At 38.7% G+C, this 8256-nt stretch overlaps 1 long non-coding RNA gene across 1 annotated transcript; it reads right to left on the bottom strand.

The window, feature by feature from the left end:
• Positions 1–1138: 1138 nt before the first annotated feature.
• On the bottom strand, positions 1139–6080 carry LOC140164653 (uncharacterized). Its single transcript, XR_011860550.1, has 3 exons — positions 5918–6080; positions 4671–4732; positions 1139–3030 (listed from the first exon to the last, which is right to left on the bottom strand). It is a non-coding gene; the product is annotated as an uncharacterized lncRNA (long non-coding RNA).
• Positions 6081–8256: the final 2176 nt, after the last annotated feature.

The raw sequence follows: 8256 nt of genomic DNA, 5'->3' as shown, positions 1-8256 counted from the left end.
CTCTTTAAGGTGGTACGTACTACACCCCTGATAAATTTTGTGACTAATTTTGCATTTTTCTCAAAAATAACTACACACTGGTAATAAAAGTTATGTATATTATAGAGGCAAGGAATCCAATTACTTCACTGCAATTTCAGTGATTCAAGACAGGTGGTTCATTATATAAATGGGGTACATTCTAGCGGTACCTCTTTTCTTATCATAAATAACGTACCACTTGTCTTGAGTCACTGAAATTCAGTATAGTATCTGGATTCCTTGCCCTATAATATACATAACTTTTGTTACCAGTGTATTATTATTTATAGTCACAAATTTATCAAGGGGTGTAGAACCACCTGCAAAAATAAAAACCTAGTAAAAATTTCCAGCTATGCAGTAATGGTGATGGTGCTCTTGGAGCATATGATCACAGTGAATCCATGTTGCAACCATGTAGCATCATAGGGCACGGGGGCACATGCCCCCCCCCCCCATCGATTGCAAAGTTTAGAAAATCCAATTGGAAAATTGCCGGAAAATGGATTGTGCCCCCTCAATCACTATCAGACACAGATGCTTTAATTACCCCCCAATATGATGACCTATGCTATGCCACTGATTACTTCTATTTGATCATTGATGGTGCGTAACATTTAACCTTGGTCCTTTTGGCTCAAACACATAAAACTGGAATGAAAGCCCCAAGTAGGTCAAATTATGCATCTCTTGACTGGAATTTTCAAATTTCGCAAGGTTGTCAACCATTAATGATTTTTTGGTAGGCAAATCCAGTAAAATAGTACTCACTTTCTGAGCTTTCGATGACCGGTTATGTCATCTTGATCACAGATGTCCAGGCTCCAAACCTGGACATCTGTGATCAAGATGACATAACCGGTCATCGAAAGCTCAGAAAGTGAGTACTATTTTACTGGATTTGCCTACCAAAAAATCATTAATCGTTTGAAACAATCCTACAAATGAAACTCTTTAATGTTGTCAACCAACCATACTTCCATACAGCAATAATCAGCAAAGAAAAAATGGCAAACCATCTTCTCTGCAACTGAACTATGCGGAGTCTGATACCATTGTTTATATGATATTTACCCATCTTACATGTATTTCTATTCCTACTCACATGCAACACTGAAATAAATTCAAGCAAAGCAAATGATTATGCTTTTTAATTTATTATTCTTTTCATTTTTACACATACAAAGTCATGATTGTTAACATCATCTGCCAGTGATTGTGTTAAAAGTTACCAAATTTGCCTTCAATAATGTAAAGTAAATCTTCAGATACCATGTAAAGAGGTTTAATAAAATGTTATTTTTATATGGCATGGTTCTACTAAGTCTTGAGATTGTAGTCATTCTTCTCTCATCTTTAATGTCCATTTGCATTTTTCCCCATTTTTTTGGCAATAGCTTGTGTTCATGGTGATCATAATTCAAAATCTTCATTTCATGAAGAACTAGCTCAGTTTGCTGATAGCAAGGCCATATATTGCCACATGACTGAGTTAGCTGGGAGTGTTTCAAAATACTTGCATTTCCTTGACAATAATGATATAAAATTGGATGGTTTGAACCCAATACGCAAATTTATTGGTCGAGCTATGAGTTTTAAAATATTGGAGGAGACGAAGTCAAGTCCAATATTTTTTAACTCATAGCGAGACCAATAAATTTTGTATTGGGTGAAAAAATATCCAATGTTATCATTATGTTTTCAGAATCTTTTTGGTCAAAACATGACTTTTGGTAAAAAATGTGGTTTTTGGTCAAAATGTGATTTTTGGTCAAAATGTGATTTTTGGTCAAAAATGAGTTTTGGTCAAAAAATTGTGGAAAACAATTTTGGGGGGAAAAGTGAGCCTATCCAACACAGTCCAAGTTTTGAGTCCAAGTGTTGATTATATTGGACTCTTTAACTCTGTACAAAGTATAGGAAGGAAGATTCTGAGAACATAATAGAAATAAATTGAGTGTATGGGCAGAATGGGGTTAGTTGCACCTTTGAGTCAAAAGAGTTCAGTGTGGGGCACTAATTGGGGGATGGAGGACTACTTAGGTTAAATCATGATATGACTGCTCTTGTGTTTTTTAACCAAGAACAAATTTGTTTATTTCCCAGGGGTCACTCCCATTGTGGCATGTACACCATCCGCGATAATAAAAATGCGTAAGGGTAGTTTTTTGTGGGTAGGCACGATACGTGTGTATCGTGTTTAAGGTGTTAAAAACATGAAAAATTGGAAAAAAGGGTAGCAAAATTGTAAGTATATGTTTAGGGTGTGAAAACAGGCGTGTGATATCTGTTTAGGGTATCGTTTTAGCCAAGGGTTAAATCCTTGTTTAGGGTGCATTTCAAAAGTTGATTATTGCGGGAGGTGTACAGGCCACAATGGGAGTGACCCCCGGCAGGTTTATTTTAATAACCAGTCGGTCCGGGCAGACGCAAGCTCGGGCCCTGATAGGGCCAGGCTCAAACAAAAGGCTCAACCCAAAGCCTAAAAGCTTACAATGATGTTCTCAGCTGTCTATCCAATCTATCACTACAAGATTCCTATTTTGGCCATCTGCAGACTGGTACACACAAAGTACCTACACAGTACCAATTATGCCACTGCACAGGATCCACCAGCAGTGGTACTGCACTGGTTCTAAACTGGTACTCACCTGGTACTGCACCGTACCAGCCAAGTACATGTACCTCCGACTAATTCAGCGATGGTGTACCTGTGCAGGCAGCCCAATATGAATCAGGTAGTGTAACTGAGCTTCATAATATTAATCCTAAAACACTTGTTGTCACAGTCCACTGCTTAGATTTAATTTCTAAATTGGAATGTAAAATCTAAAAGTTACTTGTCGATTGCTTGTTGCCACAAATGGCACTGTAGTACACCACTACACAGACTCGCAGAGGACTGATTATTGCAACTTTTCGATCTCAAATATGGTTCCTGACTACCAGTTGCCTGAGTTATCAGTTTCCAGGGCTTGGTCAATCTTTTGCCTTACCACACACACCAACCTATAAATTTAAAAAGAAATAGAATAAAATATTGTTTCACATCGAACAAGTTTTTACTGCAAATTGAAAATGATACGTGGGATACAATGATATTCTGGGAGACAAATTACTGCTGGTGGCAAACATTAGCAAAATGGTGCAAGTGATTATGAAAATGCCACTGTTAGCAACAACATTTCAAATTCATTTCAAAGCAGTTTGAGGTACCGGTACTCACGCTTTCTTACATGTAGCTCCAACTTCCACTGACATTCTCCGCACAAGGTGTGAGGCGTACACCACAGCCACAAGAGGTCACACAGAAAAAATAAATTATCAACAAATTCACAACTACTTTCCTCACATGAAGTTAAATTAAAGAAATCTTTTTTTCTTACATCAGTGTAAATTTTGAGCACATTTGAAGGTGTAAGGTGACCAAAACTGTGACTGAAACTATAGTCTCTTCCCGGAGACTGGCTTAATCACAAATGAATGAGCAAGGGTTTGCCGTAATAAATACAATGTACATTTGCCTACCACATCACAGTTACTTGGCATGGGACAATTACATATTTAGCATTTTAAATCAAAAAATGATGATTTAAAATTGTATTTAAATATAATGCAGGTTTTTCACAACATCCTTAACCCTGCAGTCACATGGCTGCTCACTACAAAAGGGTTGAAATGTTAGCAATACAGCAGGCTTTTTTGGGTTGGATTATTTAATGAGTTTGTGTCCCTAAGTATGTGTAGTAAACTAAAGATCAGTGGCTAAAATACAATGTACATGGCAAATTCCGTTCTATTCAAAAACTAACTTTGCTGAAACTGCAGCCCATTCATGGTGGATGATCATGGATCTACATTAGGGACTGTTCACAAACACTTGTTGGGGGGGGGCTCTGAAAAAATTGACCACAAATTTTCCCGGGAAAATTGAGTATATGGGGTTGACCCATAATTTTCATGTCAAAAAGGGGGCCCTGAAATTTTTGAGATCTGAAAAAGGGGCCCGAAAAATTTTCACGATGAAATTTTTTTGCATCAGGGCCCCCAACAAGTGTTTGTGAACGGTTCCTTAATCGATTTTACTGTATGATACATGTACGAGGGGGTATCCAAAAGTTTTGACATCACCCAGAAGTGAAAGAGCTATACTGATAAAATTTTGTCAGTGTAATCACTGGTCCTTATGTACATTATGGTTCAAAAATGGTCTCATAAGTATGTTTACTTTCTTTCCAGGTGGTGCTAGATGGGCAGTAGGCGCATTACCTTTTCATGATAAGATCCTCCACTTTCTTGAGTTTCTTCACTGTGGCCGCGCCATCCATAAGTGATGGACGTCCACTTCTTGGCTAATCTGTGAGGGACATGTAGCCAGTTTGGAAATTCCTTTTTCAAAAAGCAACAGTGCAATACGTTCCTCAATTTTCACCATCTTGCAGGTTATGCGCCTAGCTACTGCCCACCTAGTGCCATCTGGATAGAAAGTAAACTTATACTTATGAGACCATTTCTGAACCATAATGTACATAAGGACCAGTGATTACACTGACATAATTTCATCAAAATAGCTCTTTCACTTCTGGGTGATGTCAAAAACTTTTGGATACCCCCTCGTACAATGTACATGTCAAACATCATAGACTTACTTGCAAACTCATTTTGTGTGGCATGGTGGTGCAGGGCTCTAGCCTTCTCCTGTCTTTTTCTCCTGATGACATGAAGAAAGAAATGCAAATTTAAATATCAAAATTTGAGGAAAATTGAGGTACATAATACATTAGATGCATGCATAAACTCCTCTAGTTGATTAATTTCACAAAAGTGAGGTTGAGCTTTACCCAAGGAAAATCTAGTACTTGGACGTAAAAAACAAGCAAACACAAACAGAGAAATTCCCAATGATTACACAGACAGTACAAGTACCCACACAGATTTGGTGCCCTAATTTGTATTTACGAACTACACTGTATTGGTAAGCACCGGAAAAATGTATGATTTTTGAGAGCAAATTTTGCGCATCAATTTCACAAAATTCCTGATTTGTGTGATTTATCCATAATATTACCCAAATGTGTGCATTTTCCGCAAAAAGTTCAAATTTGCATTTTTTAAAATTAAATTACACGGCGCAAAGTTGAATTCGTTAAAATTAAGTCCTATGAGCAGTGGCGTACCGTGGCCGCCCCTACCCCGGGGGCTGAAGAAAATTCAATTTTGCCGCCCCTTCCTCAGCAGCCCGAAAAGGTTGCCCCAATTTTTTTACGGTCGTTTGAAAAAGTGAAGAACAAAAAAAAAAGGATTTCTAGGCGCTAGCGCCCCAAAAGCAACACATTTTTATATATAGTACAATTTTTTCAAAATTTCCGCCCCTTTTTCTTTACTAATTCTTTTTGCCGCCCCTTCTTCTTCCGCTGCCCCTTCGATTTGGCCACCCCCTGCTTTGACTCCGGGGGGCTGGCGCCCCCAAAGCCCCCCAAAATATGCGCATGATGAGGGCGGTCGACTGCATATCCGTCAGTACACGCTTTTCAATACGGAATAAATGCTAACCTCATCGTGACATCATCCAAGCAGCAAAGTTCATTTCCCATGGAAAAAGCATGTAGGCCTATTGACGGATATGCAGTTTACCATTCTGCTATGGTCTATTTTCTATACCGGTACTTTTTTCTGCATGGATTGTATTACAGATCACCATGGGTTCTTTCAATTTTGTGAAAACTTATGTTTTTTTTTGGAAAATGAATACTTTAAAAATGGGTGTCTTGGAAAAATCTTAACATTTGTGGCCAAACCTAAAATTCGCGATTATACCCAAAATATGTGAATGTTAGCGTTTCACATACATGTACATTGTACATATCTTTTCAGATTGATTTTTTTTAATACATACCCTTTTCTTTCTTCCTTTGTGTGCTGCTTTGCTTGTAGCTCGATCTTCCCCGTCAAAAACAACTATGGGCGTAACATTTTGCCTAACCAACACATCTACTGCTTAGCAGAAATCATTGACATACCGGGGTACCTGTAAGAACCATAATTGCATAAAAGTGATGTAAAATTGGTTGATATACAACTTGTCCCTATCCCAACCCACCCCTTGACCAATAGCGTATCTGTGGCAGGGGTCACTCTGCACCCCCCCATGGCTTTGACCAGGAAGGAAAACCTGAAAAATTATGCTAAATCAGCCTATTTTACACCTCTGCCTGAGAAAATCTACCCTGTGACCGGGTAAATCTACCGCACACCAGGATTTTGCCCGCTCTGACAAGTGACCCCAATACATGGTACACCACGTACTGCCCTTGACAATATAGTCTACCCGTCCTTTGACAATATATATAGTCAACTACCTTAGCTTTATTCCCTCCAGCAAGCAAGGGACAGGTTGGTCACTGGTCAGTGACGAGTTGCCTTCAAAAAATGTGGTGCAGGTTGACGCAAGGACAGGTTGGCATAGGAACGGCTTGTCATGTATTCTTAAAAATTAACTTCATTCATGTGACCAGGTAACATTAAAACCAATCAACGGTACAGGATGCTTTTTGGTCACGCAGCTATAAAAAGACAATTTTCATGGTTTAGAATAGGAGATTAATGAAAAATAAGCCCTTAATCCTTTCCTTCATCACCGAATACAAGTCACACACTTAAAATGATTTCTTAATATATGAATAGTATTGTAAATAATTGTGGTTCTTGAGAAATATGTCAATTACGAAGATGTTGCGTTTCAACTCTTTTCACATCATAATTACAGAACCACAAGATCCACAAAATTGTAACTGGATTCAGCACCACACCCGATTTAAAATGATCATAACAAATTTCACTACATGTAGATGGTATACCATCTACATTACATAGTATTTAAATTAATAAGCTTAAGCTTAACTTACGTGGATCAATTCCAGGTTGTGCAGTGTACCTGCGTCAATGCCTGCACTTCACTGCCCAAATCCGCGGCAGAAACCCTGGCAGAAACTTTATTTTCTATATTCTTGAATTTTGGGAGTAAAGATTTAATTCCCATTGTCACGATTCGATTGTAACCGTGTGTTTGAAGCTGTCAACTCCGGGATTGTTATTTACGATCAGCTGATTGAATATCACAGGCTGTTTTTAACGGCTGATATCGCTAATTGTTCAAAATGCGCATGCGCTAGACATGCGCATAAAACAAATCGTGTTCCCGTGGTGTTGCCGTCGGGATTGCCCTGGAATTGCCAGAGAAGTATGACCCACCCCCCCTGCTTGTAGACGGGGTTTTACGGTAGTGTATTATTGCTTTGTAAAAATTGACAATGCGCGAGCTCATGCATGATAATAAACTTGAAATAGGTGGGAGAAAATTGACTAAATAGTTACATATTTCATTGGTTATATTTTGTCTTTTGCTAACAGTAATCTCCAATGTCCATCACTTTGTCAATATTTGAACACATTACAAATGTACCGTACTATAAATTGGCTCAGCTGTATTTCAATTTTTGGTAATTTTAACATTTCCTCTGGAATCCAGTTTATGTTCAATTTTAAATAGCATATTTTTCATCATTTTCGAGAAAAAAACCCGAAACTTCATTCTAACTCGAAGCATGGTATATAAATAACAGCATTTTATTATGCTGTGGGTCGCGCCGTATTTTTGTTATGAAATTTGGATCATCATGATCATGGCGAAAACATTGGGAAACCTTGGATAGGCCCATGACACCTGTAGAAATATGCGACATCAGGCCTATTCATGCGCGTATTGGGGGGGGGGGGGCTTTGGGGGCGCCAGCCCCCCGGGGCCAAAGTGGGGGGCGGCAAAAACGAAGGCGCGGCGGAAGAAGGGGCGGCAAAAAGAAGGGGCGGCAAAAAGAAGAAGGCCGGCAAAAAGAATTAGTACAGAAAAAAGGGCGAACAAATTTTAAGAACTGTGAAAAAATGGTACTAGGAGCGGCCACGGTACGCCACTGATTTTAGTGTTAGTAGTTGCGTTTTTTTCTGACAAGAATGTATAATCAATTATATAAAAAGCTAAATATTCAACTTACAAACAATGTGTTTGAAATGAAGTCCGTGTTATCACTTTTGAGTAGATACCTGCTGATTGCATCGACTGGTCGCATGTGTCCAAATGCTCCTACTCGAAAGATGCCGTCTGAAGCGTATGTGGTAAGAACACTCTGCTTTAAGTTTGAAAATGCAAATGTAACATCCAAATCTGGGCGTAGACTCTTT

Source organism: Amphiura filiformis, chromosome 11, assembly GCF_039555335.1.
Source record: "Amphiura filiformis chromosome 11, Afil_fr2py, whole genome shotgun sequence".
Classification (NCBI taxonomy): Eukaryota; Metazoa; Echinodermata; class Ophiuroidea; order Amphilepidida; family Amphiuridae; genus Amphiura; species Amphiura filiformis.
The sequence above is the reverse complement of the archived record's forward strand: the minus strand, read 5'-3'. Positions and strand labels throughout refer to the sequence as shown.